Below are 14,459 nucleotides of genomic sequence, written 5' to 3' on the forward strand. Positions count from 1 at the left end.
AGAAGGATTTGTATGAACTTATGCTGAGCGAGATGAGCAGAACCAGAACACTACACCCTAATAGCAACATGGGGGTGATGATCAACCTTAATGGACTTGCTCATACCAACAGGGCAACAATCAGGCACAATTTTGGGATATCTGCTATGGAGAATGCCTTCTGTATCCTGAGAAAGAATCATGGAGTTTGAACAAAGACCAAAGACTATTACCTTTAATTTAAAAAAAATGTTATCTTATTATGTAATGCTGCTATATATATCTCATACTATATGTTTCTTCCTTAAGGATATGATTTCTCTCTCATTCACCTTAGATCAATGCATACTATGGGAATGACGTAAAGAGTAACAAACTGCCTTCTGTGGGGAGTGGGGAGAGGGAAGCAAGATTGGGGGGAAAATTGTAAAACTCAAAATAAATAAAATCTTTCTAAAAGTTAAAAAAGGAATGGGAAGGGGAGAAGGTCAGACTAGCATTGCATATGCTATTGATGGATTTGGATTCAGGAAGATCTGTGTTTGAAAAAGGAAAAGGGATTGGCAGAAGATAAGATAGATAGCATCACGGAAGCAATGAACTTAAAGAGATAGTAGAGAATTGAAAAACCTGGCATGCTATGTTAATGGGTTGTGAAGAGTTAAATAAAACTAAAAGACTGAACAAAATAAAAATGGCAATAATCAGAATACTTACCGCACAGGGTTGTTGTGATCAGAAAATGAGATCATGTGGCTCAATTGTCTTATAAATCTTAAATACTCAATGGTTCTGTGATCTTAATGATTTGCATGACCTCTCCATTTGATGATCTATCTTGTCTGGTCAGCCTGCAAGATTCTTGTCCTCACATAATTTCATTGCAAAGGGCCTTTCTGATGTGCTAAAGCCCTCTCTCCCTTTCTGCTGACATTTTAAGGATACTAGAGAACTTCAGCCTTCCTGCCATCCCTCACTCTCATTGAATCATTTTCTCTTTCAAGTATCCATTTTCCTAATAAAATAGTTTACTTTTTTCCTCCTCAAAGTTTTTTACTTTTTATACTTTGTAGCCATCCACATAACCATGAACCTTCCCTTTGCCCTCAGTGTAATATCATTTTCTGTTTATTGATATCTTTTGTTTTTGTATAATTTTATTTCTCATCCCTACCCAGAGAACAATTTCCCATACAAAAGAACAAAAAGAGAAGGAAAAAAGCAGTTCAGCAAAAACATCTACAGTACAACACATCTAATATGTCAGAAGGCTTATGCAATACTATAGATCTAAAGTCTCCTACCTCTGCAAAGAAACATATTTTTCCCCAGATCTTCCATGGGACTTAGCTTGGTCATAATTACACAGAATCTAGTAGGGTTTTTTTGTTCTTTCTGTTTACACTTTTGTAGTCATTCTGTATATTACTTTTCTTGTTCTCTTTATTTCACTTTGTGTCAGTTCATATAAGTCTTCCCATGCTTGTCTGAATTCTTTATACTCATAATTTTTTGCTGCATTGCACTATTTCATTAGATTAATGCTTCAAAATTTGTCTAATTATGCCCCAGTTGATAGACTTTTACTTTTCCAATTCTTTGGTAGCACAAAAACTGAAGCTATGAATAGTTTGGTGTTTTTGACCTCCTTATGGCATATGCTAGTAGTGAGACCTCTGTTAAAAGTGCATAAATACTTATTTTCAATGTCTTGGAGATATGTGTTTTATGTCTTTTAGCTATCTGTCAATACTGATAAAATATTGACATTTCAAAATTGGCCTTTATTCTAAAAGTTCGGAAAAATTAAGGAAATTCAACCTGATATTTTCTTCCTGTTTAATTCTAGTTCTAGTCCTTTGTCTATTTGTACAGTCTGTCTGTAGACATATACACACATTTATTTACACTATATATATATATATATATATATATATATATATACATATATATGTATATATATGGTAAGATCTGACAAATAGACTATTTCCTGTTCCTTTGAGAGTACTCTTGATTTTTTTTTTTATGAGAGTATCATATTTTGCTTTGATGTTAAAGTAGACCAATAGATCAATGGCTGATTTTCTCTTAGTTGCCTTTTTGTTTGCTTGTTTTAATAAGGTTTAATATTCCCTTCACCTCCATCCATGCCCTGGATTTTTCTCTCCTTTAGCTAGATTCTTTACCAATAGATCCTTCAAAGTCTTTCCTGTTGTATCACTTAACCCTTTCTATATACAGTTAAGACTAATTTGGTTGCTTTTTCTTTTTTTTTGTTCATTTCTACTTCCTCTTTAAGCATATATTGTTTGTTCTCCTTTCATTTTCACTTTTGAATGCCCAAGGAATGACTTTGCTCAGTTTGGCCTTTTACTAAGATTTATTTAAGCTAGTTTTATTCTCTGTTGCTTCTTCTGGCTTTGTGAGGTCATATTGATTCTAATATTCCACCATCCTTCTTCATAAGATTTCACATTCTAAAATAGTGTTGCCTTTGGCTGATTGTACTGCTTTTCAGGTTTTTTTCAGATTTTTGCTATATGGAAAATGATCTATGCTTGTTAAACTTCCATAAAAAATTATTATAATAAATGTTGATGACCTTTCTACAATTTCCAATTTTTCATTATTGATAACTTGCTTCAATTTTTGCTTAAAGTCTGTCAAGGTTTAGTTGTTTCATGACTAATATGGAAATATGTTTAACATAGTTATCATATTACTCACTGTCAGGGGGAGTAGGGAAGGAAGGGAAAGGAGAAGAAAAATGTGGAACTCAAAATCTTATAAAAAATGTTGAAAATTATCTTTACATGTAATTGGGAAAAAAGAAAGAAAAGATTTTGTTGTTTCAGTTGTATCTTTTATCTTTTTCTACTTTCTTCTAGCTTTATGGAAATGTTGAACTTTGCTTTAACAAATCAGTAATCTCACTGTACAAAGACAACTGCTTTTGGAATGATTACCAGAACAGCAATGAATCTTTTTTATTTTTGTTAAAATGTAATCAATTTCATTTTTTAAAAAAAAGATACTGGCTATTCTTTGTGTCTGGCACCTTGCAATTCTTCTCTTGAAGAAAGTATCCATCATGGTTTCTGTCATTCCTTATTCCTGACCTATATTGATCAGTAGGTTAATTCTCAATATTCTAACCCTCTTCCCAACTTTGTAATGAAGCTATGTGTGATGATTAAATTTGGAAGATCTTATTGAATTTTTTATTAAATTTATTTTAAAATTGTTTATTGTTTTCATTAATCTGCCCCTTCAATTATCCCCACACAAAACCCATTGAAAAAAAATCATCAATAAATAGCTACTTAGTACAGCAAAACAAATTCCTACATTAGTCATTATGAAAATTTATTTCTCTTCTTGTATTTTAAGTTCATTACCTCTCTGGCAAGAGGTGAATGAGGTGTTTTAACCCTCATGCTTTTGGACTTGTGATTTGTCATTGTGTTAATTAGAGTTCTAAAATCTTTCAAAGTTATTTTTCTCCAGAATATTATCTTTATATAAGCTGTACTTCTAATTAGTTTATCAGTTCATAAAGATCTTAGTTTCCTCTGAAATTGTTTATTTCATCAATTTTATGGCACAATAATAATTTATTACCTTCAAGTTCCACAATATGCTTAGTTATTCCCCCATTAAGAGGATACTCCTTTAGTTTAGAAGTTTTGGCTACCATGAAAAAAGCTGCTTTATTTTTGTTCATATAAAAAAGTTTCCTCTGATTTCTTTGAGTATAGGTTGAATAGTGTGATTTTTTCTCTATTATTTAGTCATGAATTCTTCCCCATATGTAGTTATGAAAAATGATTTCATCCTTGTTCTAATTTTTTTCTGTTATGACCTGTTAAACCTAGGTAATATATCCATTTGGAGCTTATCTTGGTGTACAGTATGAGAGATAATCTAAACCTAATTTCTGCCAGACTGCAGCCCAATTCTCTCAACAGTTTTGTCAAATAGGTAGTCCCTCCCAATACATGGGAACTTTGGGTTAATGGAACCACATGCTACGGTGCTTGTTTGCTTCTGCATATTCTATACCTAATCTACCCCACTGTTTGTCCTCTGTCTTTTCATCCTCTGCAACTGATCCTTGAGCATAACTGAAATTATTTTCATGGTGGCCTTTTAAAAAAAACTTCTCATGACTGTATTACTCAATTTATATAGTCATTATACATTTATGTTAATATGACAGCTTTTTCACTTTTTTCAACATTTAATTTAATATTTTATTTTCCCCAATTGCATATAAAAACAATTTTTAACATTCTTATTTTTAAAAGTTGATATCCAAATTCTTTTTCTCTCCCCTTCCTCTCCCCCTCTCCTTGAGAAGTCAAGCAATTTCATATCGGCTATACATAATCAGTCATGCATGGCATATTTCAATATTAGTCATGTTGTAAAAGAAAATGATCAAAAATCACAAGAAAAATCAAGAAAATAAAGAAAAAAATAAAAAAGAGAAAAGACAAATCTGCATTCAGACTCTATTGGTTCTTTCTTTGGAGATGGATTGCATTTTTCATCATAAGTCATGGTGGAGTTTTTGGTTTTTTTGTTGTTACGTTTTTACAAAAACTGATAATGAAAGTTGATTAAATCTGAAATGATTTTTTGTGTTGACTTTGGGAATTCTATAATATTAATTAAATTAATTAATAAGAATTTTTAAAGATTTACTATGTGTGAGTCATTGTACTGAGAATTGGGGATGTAGATACACAAGTGAAATGACTCCTACTCTGAAGAGGCTTACTTTTCTAATGGGGAAGACAACATGAGAATATATAACTATAAACTTAATATATGCAAAATGAATATAAGAGATATTGGGAGGGAATATGCTAGTAGTTGAGGGAATCAGGAAAGATCTCATGTAGAAGACAATGTTCAAATGAGTTTTGAAGAAAGTCAGGGATTCCAAGTTTTGGAGGTGAGTATTCCAGGCTGGAGATTTTCATATATCTTTACAAGGAGTAGAGAGGTAGGTCATTCTCTATAAGGTGTAACTGCCTTTTCTTTTCTAGTTTTGTTTTTAGAGTGAATATCAAGATTGATAAGATTCATTTCCTCTATCATTATGCCTGCTTGTTGCTCACTGGATAAGGATCTCACATCTAGAGCATCAGTAGCCTAGTTAAAGTTTGGAGATAGAGAACTGCTCTGTTATTTCTGCTCCATTTTCTGGTCCACTGCAATTGTCATTGAAGAAGCAGGAGGTCACAAAGACCTGAGGGTCATTCTGTATTTTTCATTGTTTCATAGCTTGCCATCATTGAGTGGCCAGACTACTGATGATGAGCCTTTCCTTACTTAGCCAGCCAGATCAAGAGAACACTCAAAGATTTTCCTGAATGGTAGAACCTGAATTGGATTCTTGTGAGATAGAATTGCACAAAGTCACTGGTCTCTCTCTCTCTCTCTCTCTCTCTCTCTCTTCATGAGTCATCAACGTCCAGAGGCAAGACAAAAGTTGAACCCTAAGCCTAGCATATAGGGCATAATCTTGGCATCCTTGGCACCTGGCCAAGAAATTATGGTCTCTACAATCCCTGCTTCAGTCAACTACATGGCCATTAGATTAAATTTTTCTCATTCACTCATTCCACTGAGGGAAATCTTCACATACTTGGGGTGGACACCCCCCCACACACAACTCACCCATGGGTTTGAGGCCTATTGGTGACTCTCACTCTGGTTTAGCTCATCTTTAGAGACAATTTACTGAGGTATGGTCGCTGTGCATGCTACCGCATCTTGAAGCCACAGGTCAGAGTTGGGTGAATCAAACAGACACAAAGGTGGATGAGCAACTCTGAAAAGGACTTGGCAAAACTCACACCAGAGGTGCTAGTCCTGCCTTGTCTTCTGAGACCCTACCAATGAATTACTAATTGTAATTATGGAGAGATTTCCTACCTAAAATTCCATGTCTGGATCAAAGGCAGCTGATAATAATGATAATAACCAAATAGTTTGTCTACATAATACCCCTTACACTAAATATTAACTTTGACTACAAGAATAATTCAGATTATATTCACAAACATATAAGTGTGATCCTTTATCAATATTTTTTCTATTTACTGCTTCAGGCAAACTTTGGTTCTGAATATTTATATAAATAACTTTTTTCTTTTAAATGTTTGCAAGGCAGATGGGGTTAAGTGGCTTGCCCAAGGCCACACAGCTAGGTAATTATTATTAAGTGTCTGAGGCTGGATTTGAACGCAGGTACTCCTGACTCCAGGCTTGGTGCTCTATCTACTGTGCCACCTAGCTGCCCATATGTAAATAACTTTTAAAAAACTCATGATTTAGTATATTTTATAAATGAACACTAGATTGAAAAGGTGCTACTCTGTAATTACTACAAAATCATTCAAGTGAGCTGGTGAAACAAATTCCTTCAAGTCTGTTCTTTTGGAATTGAGAATGCAGAGTAGGTGTCAGATGTTAGGGGAAGATAGTAAAAAAAAAAGAAAGTTTATTTCTTTTCCCCTGTGTGATATATATGATTTCATATGACAAAGAAGGGTAGTTCTCCAAATATACACTTCAGGATGAATTCTGACATTCTTTCTCCTCTCTCCCTCTCATCCTTCCCCCATTCCTTCTCTCTCTCTCTCTCTCTCTCTCTCTCTCTCTCTCTCTCTCTCTCTCCTTCTACTCTTACCGTATATTACAAATTCTTTCTATGGTGCATTTGGAATATCTACCACTTTCTCTTTCATCTCCACAGGAACTCACATTGATCACTTTTCTTCTCTCCAATATGTTTCTCTTAGTCTATAAAAAATTAACCTCTTTTTCAATTCTCTCAACTCCTTTTGTTGTTGTTCAGTCATTTTCAGCTGTGTTTGTATCTTCGTGACCTCATCTGGGTTTTTCTTAGTAAAGATACTGAAGTGGTTTGCCATTTCCTTCTCCAGTTCATTTTATAGATGAGGAAATTGAGGCAAATAAGATTAAATGACTTGTTGGGGGTCATAGAACTAGTAAATGTCTGAGACCAGATTTGAACTCAGGAGGATGAGTCCTCCTGACCAGCACTCTATCCACTGTGCCACCTTTGCCAAGGTCTAATTTCAAATTATTTTAGTACTCTTTCTCCCTACATATACATTTTTCTGAATTCTTTCCTAGCTTCCTTTACAATTCAATAAAGCTTTTCATGAAGTTACTACCAATTCCCTCTCTTCCTCTTCCCAGGTCTGCTTCCCCCCCCTTCTCACTATATCTATAAGTGTTTTTACCAGACTAAGACTCTGATTTGTTTCAGATTTTACCTGAAAACTCACTTTTTTCATCAAGCCTTTTGACTACTCTAATCCTAAAGACTGGTATTTAATTTGATTAATTTCTGGCAGTGTACTTAAGTTTGAATTGCTAGATAGTATAGTAATAGGCTGTAACTTGTGTAAACCAAGGGTGCATTTTCTTCTCTGTTATACTGAAGCAAAGCTTCTGAGAAAATCACAGTAGTGAGATAACATAATAAAGTTCTTGCAAGAATAGAAGTATTCATGATGCAAAAAGATGGAAAACACTGCCTCAACTGATTCAAAACCAGCAAGGATATTTAAATAATTTATGAACCCTTGGAGAATTGGGAAATTAAAATAAAGATTTTATAAATGATTTCTTTTTTTGTAAATTATTCTGTTAAATAAAATATCAGTAGTCTGCAGAAAAGTGAACATTTCTCCCCCTTACATGATCTATTCTATAGAAAACCAATAGATTTAAATTATTTAATAAGAACCAATGAGACTGTTTCACATTCTTAATGCAAATTTGAAGATGATATTGATACAAATTATTTTGATTAATATTTCTCATAATTTGCTGAGTTTTTTCAGACATTCTACTAAAGAAGTTAAAAAAATTAAAATCAATGTATTTCAAGTATTTAAATGTAATTTTAAAATAGATTTAAGTGTAACTGAATTGGAGCTGATAGTAATAGAGTTTGAAATAAAGATTCCTGAAAATTTGAGGTAAATAAAACATCCAGAAACTGCAGGAGTGATCATCATTTGAGGAATGGCTGAACAAATTATGTCAAGCAAATAGAATAGTATTGTGTCATAAGAAATAATGAGAGACATGGTTTCAGTGAAACAAGGGAAGATGTGAACTGATGCAGAGTAAAATAAGCAGAACAATTTATATAACAACCATGTAAAATTGTTTTTGTTTATTTTTCAAATGAGGAGGAAAAAATATATTTTTGTTTATTAAAAAATAAATTTTAATTTTAAAAATTAGAGGTAAATAGGTCATCTATAATAACAGAACACATTTGTTTATCTTGAAAATTTGGAGAAAAGTTTTAAAGTTTTATCTAAAGTTTTGGGGCAAAAGCAAAGATAAATTAAATTGAAGAATAATATAACTAATTTATTTGGTTTGAGTAAAATGAAAACATAATTCTAAGATTTATAACATTCATATTTTACTTAGATAAAGATTTCTGACTTCATTGGTATGGCTACTCATCAACAGATACATATCTCAAATTCTTCATGGGTTCATCAGATCCTAGATTATGTGCTAAAAGGAACCCTTGGAGTCATTTTGTCCAATTCTTTCTTTACAGGTCAGGAAATGGAGAATTAGGGGAAATTGAATGATTCTACAGGGATAAGGTAGGATCTGAAGGCTGATCTTAATTCCAGATCAAATGCTCTTTCCATTTTATTCTCTTTTCATCCTTTTTGATTCTTATACAACTTTCCACAAATCCTACTTAGAAAAATCTACCCAATGTACTAGTCTTCCCCTGGTTCCTGTACTTTATTGGACATAACAGTGTAGCATTGGCTAACCACTTCATGAGCCTCATTCCCAAGGGATGACTGGTCCAACTCCTTTTCCAGGAACTTATGTCCTTTATAATGTCACTTAGACTATGTCTTTTCTGTGGATTATCAAGGTAACATATGAGGAGGCAGCACCTTGTCATTGTCCTTTGACTTACTTGTAATTCTGAAGATTTTTAGTTGATATTTATATGGTGTTGAAAGTTTGTGAAGCATTTATATACATTCTCTCCTTTGGGCATCACAATAAACTTGTGAAGTAATAAGTTATGATTGTCTGGTAAGTATGATGACCTCTAAGTAGCAGAAACTGGATTGCAACCCAAGTCTTCCCAACTCCAAGCCCAACAAGATCTTTTTTTCATGGAGGCCTTCAGTCATTTTCACTTCACTTCTAGCTCAACTCACTCTCTAGACTGTTCTACCTCCTCATTATCAGTCTCCAAAAGGCTCTGCTTTGGGGCCTCCTCTTCTGATTAGTGAGTTCCTGGCAAGGAACATCTTTCCATTCTCTCTTTCTCTTTCTGGCATCAATAGGAAAACTCTTCTGATTGGTGAGTCCTTGGCAAGGAACATCATTTCTCTTTCTCTCTCTCTCTCTCTGGTATCATTAGGAAAATTTTTTTTATTAAATAGTTGGGCACCTAGGTTGTAAAGTAGATAAAGTACCAGGTCTGGAGTCAGGAAAACCTGAGTTCAAATTCAGTCTCAGGCACTTACTGGCTATGTGATCCTAGGCCTCAGTTTCCTCATCTCTGAAATGAGCTGGAGAAGAAATGACAAATCATTCCATTATCTTTGCTAAGAAAACTTCAAAAGAAATCATGAAGAGTCAAGATACAACTGAATGATAGAACAACAAAAGTTGGAGATAATTAAGAGCAACCTTACAATTCCCCAAATAAAGACCAAGCTGATTTTCTCCCACTCAATTCTGGGACTGGCTTATCTTACATCTACAGTGCCTAGTCAACATATGTACACATTGCTAGATAAATTTAATTGATTGCCCAAAACTGCAGGTCAATAGTTTGGAAAGAAAGCATATGTCTCCTTTGTTTATACATAGTTTGATCTCAACATTCAGTAAATAATTAAACAAAGTTCTCCATAGTCACATCTGTCATAGAGCCTATATAATTTCACTCTATTCATGAATCATAGCATTGTCAATTGAGAAATAGAAGGAACCTCATCTCCCTCATTTTCCACAAGAGGAAGTTGTTGCCCAGGGACACACACTTAGTAAGTGGGAGAAAAATGGCCCAAACACTGGCCTTGTGACTCCAAATTTAGGCTTTTCCCCCCCCTATATTTTACTGCTTCTTTAAAAAGACACTTCTTTGCCTGAAAAGTACATTTTCTCTAAACTGTTGATTGCTTTTTATCAATCCTTGAACAGCAGAAACTGAACAATAGACAAACATCTCTCAGTAGTATGAGGAAGGAGGTGTTGTTCACTTAAAAAAATTTTAAAAACTGTTATCTTATTATGTAATTTTGCTACCTCTTATACTTTATTTTTCTTTCCTTAAGGATATGATTTCTCTCTCTTCACATTCAACTTAGATCAATGTATACCATGGAAACAGTATAAAGACTGGCAAATTACCTTCTGGGGGGGGAGGGAAGCAAGATTAGGGGAAAAATTGTAAAACTCAAAATAAATATATAAATTTAAAAAACTTTTTAGAGTCAAGAGGTCAAGGTTCAAATCAAAGTTGTATATTTGTGACCTTGGGCAAATGACTTAACCTTTCTGGTTTGGTCATTCTAAAATGAGGGGGCTATACTACATAATCTCTAAGGTCCTTTCCAGTACTGAATCCTTTGAACATATATAGATTCTATAGAAAATTTGTCTGTGAAAGACTACAAATTTCTTGAAGGCAAAGACTGTTTTGTTTTTATATTTCTAGCTTGAACACCTAGTATAATACTGCAAATATAGTAAATGCTTAATTAGTATGTTTTGAATTGAAGTGAAATTATACTAGACTAGACTTATGTCTTTGTTTAAAAAGGTGGGATTTCTCAGATCCTTTTTTAAACGAAAAGAATTATCTATGTTGGGTTGGATGGTAAAGTACAAAGAGTCTGGACATGGTGTTAGAGGCATAGAGGACCTAGGATAGAATACCTCTGTCTTTTACCACCCATATGAACTTGGGCAAGTAACTTAACATTAATTTTAGACCTACATATATAATCCTATGATCTTTTCCTTTTTTTTTGAATCTTTCATGGCCATACCTTGAAAATTAATCCCTTTTGAAAAACTGGATGTATATTTAAGCACTGAAGAGAGATAAGATATGGTGCCATGTGAGTCATGCCCTCCCTCATCTCTTATACTCAGACCACAATGGAGAATAGCAATGCTCCCATAGCATCTGCCTTGCTTCCAATCTGCCCTCCTCCACAGTCACTTCTAAGAACTGTCATCCACAGGTCAGCCAAGAATACCTAGTTGAAATAGCAAGATATTTTGATTGTCTATGGTACCTTTTAGGAGGATGTAGTTTCCTTCCTTATCACTTTTAATAATATCTATTTTTGCAGCTGCTTTGTCTGAGAGAAGAATTGCTATCCCTGCTTTTTTCACTTCAGCTGAAGCAAAATATATTTTGCTCCAACCTTTTACCTTTACTCTATATGTATCTCTCTGCTTCAAATGAGTTTCTTGTATTGTAGGATTCTGGTTTTTAATCCATTCTGCTATTCGCTTACCATTTTAAGGGAGAGTTCATCCCATTCACATTCAAGGTTATATTACTAACTCTTTATTGCCTTCCATGTTATCTTCCCTCTGTTTTTTCCCTTTATCCATATTCCCCAGTGTTTTGTTTCTGAATATCACCACCTTCAGTGTTTACCCTTCTATATCCATCTCCCTCCCCCCTTTTCCCCTTTCCCCTTGCCCCTTCTTTCTTCCCTTCCTTCTGTTGATTCCCTCTTTCCTCCCTCCTCCCCCCTCCCCTTTCCCCCTTTTAACACTTTAAAGGTAAGATAAGTTTCTTAAGTTAACTGAGCATGTTTATGGTAACTTTAAGCCAATCTGATGAGAGTAAGATTCAGGTGGTTCTCACCTCCTCCCTTCTTCCCCTTTATTGTCCTTTGTACCTCTTAATGTAATAAGATTTACCCCATTCAAGCAAGATATTTTTGAGAGAAACAGTAGGTGATATGTTCTAGACAAGTCAAATCATTGCTACCACCTCCCCTTATACCATGATTCAAAGATAACTCAGGACCCTGAGAAAAAGAGCCCAGGGAATAGACCACCAGCTCTGCTTTCAGCCCAGCTTCTGTAGTCTTGATTCAGAAAATTAACTCAGAGGAATACAACCTAGAAACTACTTCTGCAGGTTCTGCAGCCCCTGACTCCTCAGCAATCCCAGCTATGAGTTATAATAGAAAGTTTTTGGACACTAAAGCTTCATCACATGGTTGAACATAAGAAGTAGACATGTTTTTATTAGTGCAAATAACATTAAATAAGATTCTGTACCCTAAAAACCATGGGGTCTTTCCATCTAACTTGCAACTGAAATTTCCCATTCATATTGTCTCTCCCTATTAAATTATGAGGTCCTGGAGAAAAGTTCCTTGTTCTGCTTTTCTATTTGTGTTTCAGTATAATAGGTGTATTGTAAATGAAAAATAATTTTTTATCCATTCATTGGCCTACAGAGATGACAAAAGAGAGAAATAGTTCACTATTGATGGAGTTAAAAATCAGTTCTACCATTTTGGAAATCAAGTTTAAATTATGCTTGAGAAAGTACACACCCATTCCCCCAGAAATCCCACTCCTAGGCATGTAAGTAATTAACTCTAGGAGGCCAAAGATTGAAAGAAAAGTCCAATTTATAGCAAAATATTTGTAGCAACATTTTTTGTGTAGTGGCAAACCACTGGAAATACAGCAGATTTAGATAACGAGTATTTGGGAATGGTTAAATAAATTATGACACATGAATTATTGGCATAATAATATATGTAAGGAAGGATAAACATGAAGAATACAAGGAGATATGAAAAGACTTATATGAACGGATACAAATTTAGGAAGAACCAAGGAAACAATGTACACAGTAACTGTAACAATGTTAATGCAAGGGGTGGCTAGGTGGCGTAGTGGATAAAGCACTGGCCCTGGAGTCAGGAGTACCTGAGTTCAAATCTGGTCTCATACACTTAATAATTACCTAGCTGTGTGGCCTTGGGCAAAACACTTAAGACCATTTGCCTTGCAAAAAAACCAAACAAACCAATGTTAATGAAAGAATGAAAACAATAAAAATGGAAACTGAAAGCATGGTCATGATATTGGCTAAGTTTGGTCCAGAAGAAGAGTTATTATAATGTGCCTCCACTCTTCGCAGAGGCTGGGGGGGGGGGGGGGGGAACTATAGATGTGGAACATTAGATTTGAATATATTTTTGAATTTTTTAACCCTTTTTCTTTTTTCTTTGTTATAAGTCATGACTCAGAGTGGAAAGAAATTTATAGGGAAACAAAGTTTTGCTGAAACAAAAGAAAAATTATATGAATTAAAATTGTGTTACCTCTAGGAAGATGTTTTCTGATTTATCTGGTCTATCTTTAATGCCATTGTAACTTCCTCTTGTAATTTATTGGGAATATGGTGCTATTACTGCCAGATGTGGGACTGTAAAGAAGGGGGTCAGCAATCCCTATCAAATAACTAGTCACTATCATCCATAGGTCAGGCAAGCCAGCCTAGCTGAAGTAAACCATAAAAGTAGACCATAAAAATGATGGCAAATCTGTTTCACATCTGTTTTCTCATTTTAATGTAAATGAAACAAATGATTGTTTGAGATGATTTTTCTTATTTGAATCTCATACAGCTTGGTGAAAAATGTTTTTTTAAAGTTTTTCTTTTTTTTTTCCATAGTCAAGCAAAATAAATTCCATGTTGTTATTGTTGTTTAGTCGTATCTGACTCTTCATGACCCATGGACCATATTATCCATGAGGTTTTCTTGGCAAGGATACTGGAGTGGTTTGCTATTTCTTTCTCTAGTGGATTAAGATAAACAGAGGTTAGGTGACTTGCCCAGGGTCACACAGATATTAATTATTAATATTAATTAAATTAAAGACTTTCTAAAGCTGGTCTTCCTCACTCTAGGCACAGCACTCTAATTACTGAGATATATACCTGCTTTGAAATTTCATATTGGACATATTAAAAATATGTCTCATTTTGCATGTTAGAACATCACCTCTCTTTCAGGAGAGAGGCAGCATTCTTCATTACTGGTTCTTTGGATCATTTTTGATCAGTGTATTGATTAGATTATCTCAGTCTTTCAAATAGTTCATTTATAATGGTGTTTTAGCATAAACTGTTCTTTTTTTTGCATCCTATTGATAGTTTAGGTTGTTTTCCCTTGAGAATGAACTTTTCATAACCTTTGGCCATTTGTCAATTGGGAAATATCTAACTTTTATACATTTGAATCAGGCCCTGATTTCCATATCTTGGAAATAAGAGTTTGATCTGAAAACATTATATTTCCCCCCTCCCCTCCCCCACTTAATTGTTTTCCTTCTAGTCTTAGCTGTATGGGATTTGTTTGTGCAAAACTTTTAAA

Source organism: Macrotis lagotis, chromosome 5 (genome assembly GCF_037893015.1).
Source record: "Macrotis lagotis isolate mMagLag1 chromosome 5, bilby.v1.9.chrom.fasta, whole genome shotgun sequence".
NCBI lineage: Eukaryota > Metazoa > Chordata > Mammalia > Peramelemorphia > Peramelidae > Macrotis > Macrotis lagotis.